Consider the following 12,944-nt stretch of genomic DNA (forward strand, 5'->3'; position numbering starts at 1 on the left):
TCACTCGCTAACTGAGCCCTCATCGATGGGGACACAGCCATAGGTGAAAAATGGCAGGAGTGAACATGGATGACGGCATACGCCTTTAATCCCGACATTCCACTTGGGAGGTAGAGGCACGTAGATTCTGTAAGTTTGAGGCCAACTTAGTCTACATAGTGAGTTCCAGGCAAGTTGGGGCTACACAGTGAGGCCCGTCCCACCCACTCCCCCCAAAATAGGGAAAGTTTAAAAAGGCAGGAAATGCAGTTCTTGCTCATGAGGAGTGTTCAGCCGACAGTGAAGAAAGAAAACCCACGTGCTTTGAAGGCTCAGAGTTCATAAACCTTCACATTAAGTTTTCTTTCATGCTTCCTGCAAGGAAACCAGTCCATGCTTGGGGTAGAAAGTAAGAAAAAGAAGAAAAGCAACTAAACCACCGCTGTCTGAATTAACCAGGAATGTGTGGGCCTTTTTTCACTCGTGTGTGTTGTGTGCATGTTAGCATGTCCCATGTCTGCTGGCATCTGTATGCAACCCCCATATCCCACCTGGAGGCAAGAGAGCGCTTTCCATCCAGCAATTAGCCTGTGACCCTGGGCCAGCCAAGTGGACACCATTACCTGGACATTGCCTCTGCAGGGAGTCTGCCACCTTCTGGGGGGTGCAGTGTTGGAAATACTCCTGGCAGAGTGACAGGCATCCAGGGGCAGCAATGGCAGTGGTGGGTTGTGTGATAAAAATGCCATGACCAAGCAACTTGGAGAGGAAAGGGTTTATTTGACTTATACATCCCAGGTCACCGTCCTTCATGGAGGGAAGTCAAGGCAGGAAGTAGAGACCATGGTGGAGTGTCGCTTACTGGCTTGTTCTCCAATGGCTTGCTCAGCCTGCTTTCTTATGTAATCTCAGCAAGTACACTGACACCCCGCCCCACTGTTTTTCACCAGTACTGCCTGGGCACACAGCAGCCCTTGCTGACCTCATTCACCAGTGTTGCTGTCTCTTCCCTCAGAGGCTCTGTTCAAAGGACCAAAATAGAATGTCATTGTGAAGGTGCCTCATATTAGCTTGTCAGCCTCCAAGCAAAGAGCAGAAGCATGGTCCGGGTTTCAGGCCTTGGGCTACACTCAGCTCTGAGGAAGCAGAACCACTTAGGACCAGATGCATTTTCCTTCAGGCCCCTGTGTATCTCTCCATCTGCATCACGTAGCTTGTTTTGAGCTTTTGGTCCAAAGGGGGAAAATTGGATCCATCTCCCACCAGTGGTCGGGCTGCTGCAAGCTTTTGTACCCTGATATCCTGGCTGGCTGTCAGAGCTGGGCAACGAAGGAAAAGGAGGACACCACCTGCAGTATGCCACATGTCAGGGGACCAGCTCAAGACTCGCTAGTAGATCCTGTCAGCCTCTGCACGTCTGAAGGTTCAGCCTGTGGGGTGGCTTCCTCTTGGCTAAGCCACCTTCCAGGAGCACCAAGGACAGGAGCCATCCTGAATGCCAGTGCAGCCTCTGCAGTGCAGGGGGGAACCGTCTCCCCTCTGGGTGCTCATCCTCCCAGATGCTCCCAGACAAAAGCTTTGCAAACTTTCCCCACCCAGCTCCTCTTGGATTTCTCAGGAGCAGCGAAGGACCCGAGAAACCCTGCAGGAAGGAAAGCGGCTTCACCTCACTGGTCTTGCCAAAGGCTGGAATAGGTGACCCATCCTTTGCATCTCTCTGGGGCCCGCAGGACCACTGCCTGGTCTCCGTCTTCCAGCTCTTGCATCCCGTTATAGAAGGAGCTGAAGACAGGAGAGCCAAGAAAGCTGCTCTTCCCGCCGAGCAGAGCCGTACCCCATTCTTGCCTCTCAGGAGAAGGGGAGAACCATGCAGGCTCTCCTCTCCCCAGCCTTCCCTTCCCCCCTAATTGATTTTTATCAGTTCTTTGAGAATTTTGTCCCCATACCCTTTTGAAACAGGATCTCTCAGTCTTTCAACAAAACTTGCTATACGGTCAGGGATGATCTTGAACTTCTGATCCTCATGTCCCCCAAGTGCTAGAATTACAGGCATGCACCCCCATATCTGGTGTGATGTAGCACTCACCAACCAACCCACAGCACCGTGGTGCATCAAGGAAGCACATAATGTATTTCTTTTTTCAACCAAAGCTTCTGCCTTCAGAACAGTGCCCTGACTGAGATATGTCCCAATAAACAGAAAACTTAGTGAGGTGGCTCTAAAGGAACAAGCCAGTGAAGGCTGAGGAGGGGCAGTAGGGGTCACATTCTCTGTTCCTGTTTGTGTATCCAGTGTCATCCTAAAAGACACATGCAGTGAAGGCTTGGGTCCAGTTGGGGATGCTAGGGAGAGGTCCCTGGTTCATGAAGGCAATAATCTCATCACTGGATTGTGCAACCCCCTGACACTGTTAGGAGCTGGAGCATAATTGCAGGATGTAGGTCACCAGGGCATGCCTTTGAAGGGTACATCTTGTCCCCTGGATCCTTCCTCTCTCACTCCCTGGCTCCATGAGGTGAACATCTCTTCCCCTCTGCCATTTCCTCCCCACCGTGGTATTTTGCCTTCACCACTGGTCTGGAGCAATGAAACTACCCACCACAGACTGAAAACCCCCAAAACCCAGAGTCGGGACCACCCTGTCTTCTTTTGGTTTTGCCGGTTATCTCATCACGGTAACAAAAGCTCACTGACACTCTCCTGAGCTCCCTCTCCTCCACCCATGCAAACATGGAACCCAAACAGCGCTCTGTGCAGAGTCCACCAGAACCCTGCTGATCTTGTCTACTTCATCTCACCCTCCTCCCAGAAGACAGAAGGCTCTGACAGCCAGGACCGTTCCACTAGAGACCGCCAGAGGGAGCTGTTGGCCTGCATGATCAAAGGGACAGCATTGCCGGCGAGAATCAAGTGGCAAGATCCCTCACTGCAGTCTAAAGAGCAGACCAGAGAAACTGGATCTGAAAGGTGGGGTTGAGCTATAGACTTGGAGTCTAGGGTATTAACATGGTATTCATTATATAGAAGACACCAGAACACATTTGTTCTTTGAGGGAAGCTTTGTTTTGAAATGGTTCTCACTATGTAAACCAAGCTGGCCTCAAACTCACAGAGAGTTTGCCTCTGCCTCTGGAGTGCACCACCAAACCCAGCCCATAGCCAGTTTCAAAGGTAGACTGCTGGTTCTTTCTCAGCAGTGGATTGTGAGGAGAGAACAGATAAGGAAATAAGAGAACAGAAAAAAAAAATTCCTGCCTCCCAAGTGCGGGGATCACAGGTGTGTGCACCAGCACGCCTCGTTCATGCAGTGCTGGCAACCGAGCTCAGGGCTGTGTATGCGAGGCAATCCCTCTGCTGACTGAGCCACAGTCTTAGGCTGCAAAGAAGACACTTGTATCCTGCCTCACAGTCAGGCAGTCTTGCTGAGTAGCAGACTATGGTGACACTTCCTGCCTTGCAACTGGCTGGGGCCCGGGTTAGATGGCACCTACCCCAAAGCCACCAGGCAGTAAGACGCTGCACCTATCCTCAAGCTGTTCCTTCCCCGCCTGCTTCCTCCACTGGCCGCACCAGCCGGTGCCTTTGGCCAGCACCTCTGCCAACTCCCTTCCAAGGATGGCCCGCATACTGCATTGCCCCCAGGGTGGCTTTGGAGCGCTAACTTACTAGCTTTGCTACCACATCCCACTGATGTGTCCAAAGCTAGCAGATAAGGATGGAGAGGTATGGGGCTGGAGAGATGGCTCAGTAGTTAAGAGCACTGCCTGCTCTTCCAGAGATCCTGAGTTCAATTCCCAGCAACCACATGGTGGCTCACAGCCATCTATAATGTGATCTGATCATACTGTATACATAATAAATAAATCTAAAAAAAAAAAAAAAAGGAATGGAGAGGTAGTTCCATGGTTAAGAATACCGGCTACGAGCCGGGCGTGGTAGCACACACCTTTAATCCCAGCACTTGGGAGGCAGAGGCAGGTAGATTTCTGTGAGTTCAAGGCGAGCCTAGTCTACAAAGTGAGTCCAGGACAGCCAGGGCTGTATGGAGAAATCCTATCTCCAAAACCAAAACCAAACAAAAGAATACCAGCTGCTGATCTCTAAGACTCAGGTTCAATTCCCAGCACCCATGTGACAGATTACAATTGTGTGTAATTCCAGTTCCAAGGGACCCAGTGCCTTCTTTGAACCTCTGTGGACACTGGCTATGCATGGGGTGCGTAGACATATATTTAGGCAAAACAGTCACACACATAAAGTGAAATAGAACTGAGTCTAGGAGGCACGAGAACAGCATTCTCCTGTGAAGCTGCAGGGTCCAGAGCAAGGGGAGGCCTGGCCATCCTGGGCTCCTTTGGGATGGAGGATTAACCCCTAGGGAAGTGGAGAAGGGCTGTGCCACCTCCCTGCCATCAGCTGCAGCAAGTCGCTCACCCAGTGCTTTGCTCAGCCAGGAGACAGTTATTGGAGGAAGGGCAGGGTCTCAGCCAAGTTCATCTCTGACCCCAGTGCCTAGAACAACGGGTGCTCACAGTACTACAGAATAAACTCCCTGAGATGTAGCTGCCATCTCCATGTATTAAATAGACTCCCCAGGTCCTCACTGGTCCACACAGGCCACAGGTGCTCAGTCTCCACATATGAACTAGAGGCCAGGCAGGCAAATCAGATGGAAGGAAGTACTCACTCCCAACTCCCCCTTGCCTCATCCAACATCCTAAAAAGCACAGAGACAAGAGCGAGACCCCCTTTACAACCATTGCCACCCCAGTTTGCAGCTCAGTGGTGCTGCTTTTGACTGCAAGGTCTGGGAGAGTCCTGGTTGCTCGTTACCATGACAACCAGAGCTTGCTGTCAAGGCAGCTACTATTCAGACTTCCATTTGGACTCCAGTGCCACAGAGGACCTGCTGAATGATGGCTCTGATGCCACCCAAGTTCAAATGAACCATCCCTGTAGCTGTCTCGAGAAGTGGCTACATGATAGCAGGTTAAGCCAACCAGAATTAGACTGCGATGCTTTCAGGGGGTAGAAGACAGAAAACAAGGGTACCAGGTTTGTAAGTTCATAGACGCTCCCTGTGCAGCAGCCTGCTGGCCAGCCAGCAGTGGTGGCTTAGCCACAATGGAGGGCACGGCCAGAGCCAGGATCTCAAGCTGGGAAAGGGCATCGGGAAGGCATAGACCTCCTAGTAAAGCCACCTAAGATCCCCACACAGATTAGCTCTGGACTGACAAGTCCTTGGGTTCTGTCACCCTCAGGGTACTTGTCTATCACAGGGACCACAGAACCTACTCCATGATGCCACCGAGCAGCCATTACATGGCAGGGTGGTCAGAGCACCATAGCCCTCAATAAAAGGCAGATCTAAATAATGTGGCACACAAGTCACCTCTGTCAGACTCCTCCCACTGTGTTCGATATCCAGGGCTCCAGGATTAGTTAGCTATGCAGTAAACTGTATCATGACTCGGCGAGTGCACACTGGACCTTCGAGAGTCAGTCAACCATGTGGGTTCCAGGAGGCAAACTCAGGTCATTAAGCTTGGCAGCAGGCCCCCTTACCTGCTGAGCCATCTCGCCAGCCAGCCCCTGCATGTCCTGCAGGTGAGCATTATGGGTCATTCATATCTGGATTCCCCACAATTTACCCCACGTGATTTACAAACACTTGTGGAGCTGAGTGGAACTGACGATGTTTCTGTGGAAAGCACTTTACCTCCTGAGCCCCCCAGACCCCACCCCTTTATTCTTTCCCGTTCTCAGGCACAGAGGAATGAAAGAAAGCCGGAAATCCTTAGCACCCCAGCAAAAAGCTGAGCATGGTGGTAAGCACCTGTAATCCTTATACATACACACCTGAAATCTCACCACTTGGAACGTAGAGGCAAAGAAGATTATGAGTTCAAGGCCACCATCAGCTACATAGTGAGTTCAAGGCCAGCCTGAGCTACTCTGTCTCAACAAACAAACAAACAAAAACTCCCACGAAAATCAATCAATCAATCAAATAAACAAAAAATCTCAAGCCCACTCGACTATCAACTAAAACAGGTACCGACAACAAATGACACACGGTTGTGTTCCAATAAAACTTCATTTACAAAACACTAAGCCCGTTTGGGCTTGCTGGCTGTAAACTGCTAACCCCTGAGCCAGGATCCATGTTCAGGTTTAAATGTTCCTGTCCTCTGAAGCACACTCAGCTCCGGCAGCTTCAACAAGGTCCCAAAGGTTGGGTAGCTTAGCCGGCACCCAAACCCCTCTCAGTTCTGAGGCCGAGCTGCCTGCAGATCTGGAATGTGCACCCTGACCAGCACAGAGGCTTCCTGCTGCTTCCTCACAGGGTGGACAGAGAGGCAGGAGAAAGCACGCCCTTGGGTGTCCTCCCTCATGCCCTCTGGCTTCCTTCCTGTCACACCTAAATAACACCCCAAGCCCCACATCATCATTTCTGTACAGCATGCACTGATGGTAGGTCTCACTTTGAATCTGGGTGAACACAAACACTCAATCCATAAGACACCCTATGAATGTTTACAGTGAAGAAAGGCCCTTCGAAAGGTGATGCGGGAGCCGGGCAGATGGCTCAGCAGGCTCAAGTGCTTCCTGTGCAAACAGCTAGATGACTGGCGTCCCTGGAACGCACATAAAGGGAGGAGGAGGGAGCGACTTCATAAAGTAGTCATCTGACCTCCACATGTAGACAGTGGCATGCGCAAGCCTGAATTCACACACGGTAATAATAAATGTAAAAATAAAGGTTCATTTCTTTTTTTGTAACTATTAAGACATTGCATTTGTAACAATATAGATGTATCAAGTTATAAGTTAAAAAAAACAACTTGAACTAAGCATGAGGGTGCAGGCCTGTAATCCTAGCACTTGGGAGGCTAATGCAGGCCGATTTCAAGTTCAAGGCCAACCTGGGCTATGTAGTAAAACCTTGCCTTGCTCACTGCACTCAAGAAACCCAAACTTGCCTTGCTGGGCTGAGCAGAAGACAAAGCGATGGCTCCAGAGGGCAGCTCTGACCAGAAAGGGAGCTAGGACAGCTTGAAGCAGGCTCCCATCTCATATTTCCTTAGCCCCCATAGCTGTTGTCCTTTTATTTTTATTTATTTATTTATTTTTGAGACAGGGTTTCTTTGTGTAGCCTTGACTGTCCTGGACTTGCTTTGTAGACCAGGCTGGCCTCAAACTCAGAGCAATCTGTCTACCTCTGCCTCCCAAGTGCTGGGATTAAAGGCGTGCGCCACCACCGCCTGGCTTCTGTTGTCCTTTTTGATGCTTTTTTTTTTGTCCCTGCCATTCACTCTTTTTTAGCTGTGTAGGGCCCTGAGTGGAGAGACGTGTCATTTTGATATACTCTACAGCTGACATGTGCCAGCATGTAGCAGAGACTACCCTGCTAAACAGACAGACAGACAGACAGACAATCAGCAAGCAATGATCACTTCTAAGGGAATGTAGGAAGACATCTGCTTCTCCTATTACTCAGAGAAGTTTGTTACTCTAACATTAATTTTCACCAAAATATTCTGACAATGTCTCAAAATGTCTTAAGAATGTTCTAGACGATTATGAAACGTATTCATGTTTCAAGTGTCCAGTGAGATATGGGTTAGGAGGGCTTGGAACAACAAGACCTCCGTTCTTCCAAGTCTCCATAAACTGGAGGGAGGTGATATACCTTTAATAAACCAACATCAGTAAAGGGAGGGCAGGCCTGGCAGCCTCCTGGGTCAGCTAGGTGGAGCATCCATGCTTGGTGGTGTTTAGTTATTTTTCCTATTGCCGTGCTGAAATACCCTGACCAAGACAACTTAAGGGAGAAAGGTTTTATTTCAGCTCACAGCTCAAGGTGACAGCCCATCAAGGCAGGGAGTCACAGGAACAGGAGCCGGTCACATTGCACCCACAATTGATAAGCAGAGGTGATGAATGCTACACTAGTGCTCAGGGGGGGGTTCTCCACTGATTCCCCTACCCATGCACTGGCCCCGCCCACAATTAAGATGCATCTGAGTGCATCATTTAAAGTAAAGCCCCGGGGCACCCATCTTCCGGGTGGTTCTAGATTCTGTCAGGTTGACTGCACCCACGATCATTCTGGTGGGGGACAGGGGCATTCCCAGGGACAAGTACAGAGTTCACAGGTATTAATGAGTAACCTCAGAGGAGGCTGAAACTTCAACTTGATTTAATAGTTAATGAGTTACAAGTCAAAGCACCAAGATTCTTTTAATACTTAAGCTGAAAGGCAGGAATCTCACATCGTCTGCAGCTCTCTGAGGCTACATGGCTGGCTGTGCACAGAATGGAGCTTCTACGCCGACCTTGTCCTTCACAGTGGGGTGTTTGAGCTGAAACACGGGACACTCTCGTTTTGGCCCCATGCCCTACTGCCAGTGACATCACCAAGGCTCACTTCTGTGATAAGTATTACATATTGTCATTGGCCAAACTGGCCTAGCCTGTCCCTGTCCCTCATTCCTCTCTTGTCTGCCCTTGACAGTTTCCTCACTTGGTCACTAGTGGTGCCTAGTGCTCCCTCTGCATGGTGGGTGACGGGAAGGTGAGCAATAGGTCTGTAAGGAAAAGGAGACACCCAGGGAGGTAACAGCTGTGGAGACTGCCGCATCCATAGGGCCTTTTCAGTTGCTGAGTCCACAGACCCAGGAGAAGGACTCGCCTTCCCACATGACTGAGCCCAGAAGCCCAGCTTCTTGCCTGCTTTACCCGTCAGATACTACGCATTAGCCATCCCTGTCTCCCCCATGCCATCCTACCCCACCCTACTCTGCATCATGCCGCCCTGAGCTCCCAAGGGATACTATACTCCCAGGAGAATTCCAGGAAGGAACTCTCACACTTACGTCAGCAGAACGAAAGCGCATAGGCATGGTCAGGAGGTGGGGGTGACACCCGTGCCCTATACAAAGACCATTTCTGGTCCTCTGGCCCCACATCTCCAGCCCCTACATACACAGCAGGTGTCACCGCCTCTGCTCCTGTCACTGGCTGCTCTCAGGTATCAGCTTTCCCCCTTCGAGAATGTGGTGGCAGTGAGATGGGTCATTTGAGAGTGTCCCTCCCCGTCCCTCACAACTCCTTTGTCTTCATTTCAAATGGGGTCTCAAGTAACAAGCTAAGCAAATGCTTCGCCAGCCACCCCTGCCAGACCCTGCAGTTTGAACCAGAAGGCCTGTGGGGGGCTAAGCAAGAACTGGCCAAGTCATGGAAAGCAGCCATTACAAAGTTCCAGTCTCACACGTGTGTCTAAACAGGGCACAGAGCATTCTTGGGTGACGGCGTATTGTCAGAGGTTTTATTTGTTTGTTTGTTTTGGGTTTCCTTGTTCTGTTTTTAATGGGCTCAGCTAACCATGATCCAGACCTGCCAACACCAAGGACTTAGGGATAGCTTCTTTGCAAGTATTGCAAAGGAGCCCCATGCGTGCTGGTTGTTCTTAATAAACAGTGTTGACTGCTGACTTTCCCTTCCACTTCCCCCCACTCCCTTCTCAGAGAGGAGACCATAAAACCAGTGGGGACATTTGGACCCTCTGAAAGAGACTACATCAATTACACATGATACAGCTATTCAAGTGTATCAATGCTAATTCACAGCAGAGGTGGCCTCTCAACTAACTCAGTAGGCATTAAAAGAAGAAACACAGGGGCCAGGGGCAGGAGCTGGGTATCCAGCTCCGTTTGGTAGAGTGCTTGCTGTGTTTGATCCCCAACACCACATGAATGCAGCATGGTGGTGAATGCCTGTAGTCCCAGCCCTTGGAAGGCAGAGGAAAAGAGAAACAAAAGTTCAGGGTCAGCTGCGCGCGGTAGCACACACCTTTAATCCCAGCACTCGGGAGGCAGAGGCAGGCGGATCGCTGTGAGTTCGAAGCCAGCCCGGTCTACAAAGCGACTCCAGGACAGTCCACGCTGTACAGAGAAACCCTGTCTTGAAAAAAAACAAAACAAAACAAAACAAAAGATTCAGGGTCATCTTAGGATACACAGTGAGTTCAAGGCCAGTCTGACTTCATGAAACCATACACACACACACACACACACACACACACACACACACACACACACGCACGCCTGTGGTCTGTGTGTGTGTGTGGGTCTCACTATCAGCTGAATACAAATACTATCTATTTATGGTGCTGGGGCTTGAACCAGGACCTCACATGTGTTCCGACCCACAAGTACTATTTTGCTGTGTGTCCACTGTGCTCACCACTCCCAACATGTACGCTTGTGGTGTGTCATGAGTAGGGGACATTCGGGGAGGGCAGGCAGAGTCTATCTGAGGTCCTTGAAGAAAGGGAACCGGAGCAGGGCTTTGACAGGTGGGCAGGTTTGTTTATCGATGCATGGTAATGGACTGGGCTGCAGGCTGTGACAGGCAAGGGGCTGGCTTCATCTTCAGACTCCAGACAGACTATTCCCCCATCCACTGGTGCCTCCAGAAGATACTGTCAATGGTCGCTCTCTTCTAAAGCTATTGGGCTTTGTTTTGCTGTGTGTGTTTGGGGGTGGTGCTGGTGCTAGGAACCAAATCCAAGCCTTGAACATGCTAAGCAAGAAGACACAAGTGAACCCCAAACCTGGTGGTTCTCCTGCCTCAGCCTCCCAAGTGCTGGGACTACAGGCACATCATACCCCCCCCCCCCAATACATCAGTTTATTGAAAGGCTATTCTAGGCTGGAAATTAGGCTCTGCCCTAGTTAGGTTTCTCTGCTGCAGGAAGAGAAAACGGTTTGTTTCACTTAAACATCCCAGGTCACAGACCATCACTTTAAAAAAAAGTCAGAGCGGGAACTGGGAGGCGGGAACTGAAGTAGAGACCTTGGAGAAACAAAGGCTTATTTGTGTGCTCCTCATGGCTTGCTCAGTTTATTTTCTTATACTTTCACACCAATCATTAATTAATAAAACACCCCACGAACTTTCCTCCAGGCCAATCTGATGGAGGCATTTTCATAACTGAGGTTTCATCTTCCCAGATAAACCAGTTTGTGTTAAGTTGACAAAAATTGAACCGGCACAGGTTCTTGTCCTGTGAGAACTAGTCAGAAAGCACTCGAGCTGGGCCCCACCACAGCCACCATCACCACCCAGAAACTCTACAGAAAGTTGTCAGTGTACGAGGCAGGGCCTGGTGGCCCCAGAAGTCTACAAGTGGCTGTTAGGTTCCTGCCTGGAAGTTTAGCTCCTTTCTTTTATTCTTTGAGATTCTTGGAACTCACTCTCGGGCGGGGGGGCTTGGGGGGCAGCTTCTCTGCCCCTAGAAATGATCCTGGAGGCCGCCTGCTAGCTCAGGATCAGCGCAGGTTCCGTTTTTGTTTTGAGATGGTCTCATATAGTCAGGACTAGCCTCTCAAATTGTTACATAGAGCGGAGATGACCTCGAATTCCTTCCTAATCCTGCCTGGGTATCAAGCAGGCAGTGTGATGCCTCACACAGTCTGGGTCTTCCAGGCTCTATCCCAGAAGCCAGGACTCCAAATGTGGCTGACATTATACGTGATCCCAGAAAGAACACAGGCTTTGGCATGACTCCCGTGCAAGCACAGCTAAGGAGACAAGTCTGAGGGAAACAGTTGAAGTCAAGAGTGGCCAGAAAAGTTTGGCTGCTCTGGAGAACACGGGAGCTCTGGCTATATTTAAACTCTGAGTCACATGACTAGACTCTACTTGGGCAGGAGTAAAACATGTTTTCCTTTAAATGATTAAACTGAGTTGAACTTCGTTCAAGAAAAATGTCTTCTCCTCAGAATTTTTCCCCCCAGGATTGAAGAGTTTCAAGAGGAGATTTGTTTTCATAAGGAGAAAACTTCTGTTGGTAATCTCTAACCTAGACACGTCTGTGCACTGGGAACGCCCAGATGTCATCAAGTCATGCACTTGGCCCCGTCCCCTACATCTGGATGTCCAAGAAATCCCATAAAAGGGGGGAGGGAAGGGGAGGTGTAAACATTTGCTCCTCTCTAGTTCTCTTGGCAATACAAATGCACCGACATAGTTTGAGCTCATGTTTATCCCACTTCCGTGGGTGTAGCCGTCTACTCCTGCGGCGATGCACACAGCAACATTTCATCCCACATTCGGGAGAGTTTAGCCTAAAATTCCACTTTCACAATGGGTTTGCCAGTATGGAGCAGGGTTATTGGCAAGTCAAAACCAGAGCAGGCTTAAATCAGGATTTTTAAATCACCCTGCCTTGGAAAGTGCTGGAAGGGAAGGAAGCAGGCAAAGAGTCAGCCTGTGGGCCAGGCACATGGCGCACGCCTTTAATCCCCGCATTCGGGAGGCAGAGGCAGGCGCGTTGCTGTGAGTTCGAGGCCAGCCTGGTCTACAAAGTGAGTCCAGGACAGCCAAGGCTACCCAGAGAAACCCTGTCTTGAAAACAAACAAACAAACAAACAAACAAACAAACAAAAGGAGTCAGACTGTGGTAAGGATTCTACTCCTGAGCTGCAGCCTTTGCTACTGCTAGATGACATCAGTTTACTTAAAAAGTAAGAGCTTTGTTAAATAGCCAGTGACCAAAGGCCAGAATTATGATCAGTAATACTCCTGCCCCAGAGACGCACTTAGGAGGGAGCATTGTTCTCTTTTTTCTTCATTTAAATATGTATTTTTTTAGGGCTGGAGAGATGGTTCAGTGGTTAAGAGTGCCCCCCTGCTCTCCCAAAGGTCCTGAGTTCAGATCCCAGCAACCACATGGTGGCTCACAACCACCTATAATGTGCTCTGATGCCCTCTTCTGGCCTATAGTTGTACATACAGGTAGAACACTACACATAATAATAAATCGATAAATCTTTTTTAAAAATCAGATTGTTTAATATATATATTTAAAACTTATTATTATTATTTTATTTTATTTACATTGCTGTTCTGCCTCCATGTATGTCTGAGGATGTCAGATACCTTGGAACTGGAATTA

At 49.5% G+C, this 12,944-nt stretch overlaps 1 protein-coding gene across 3 annotated transcripts in view; it reads right to left on the bottom strand.

Annotated features, from left to right (window-relative positions):
• Positions 1-12,944, bottom strand: part of RRM2 (ribonucleotide reductase regulatory subunit M2) — a 28,985-nt gene that overhangs the window by 13,132 nt on the left and 2,909 nt on the right. The window lies entirely within an intron of this gene.

Source organism: Acomys minous, assembly GCF_964271855.1.
Source record: "Acomys minous genome assembly, chromosome: 8".
NCBI lineage: Eukaryota > Metazoa > Chordata > Mammalia > Rodentia > Muridae > Acomys > Acomys minous.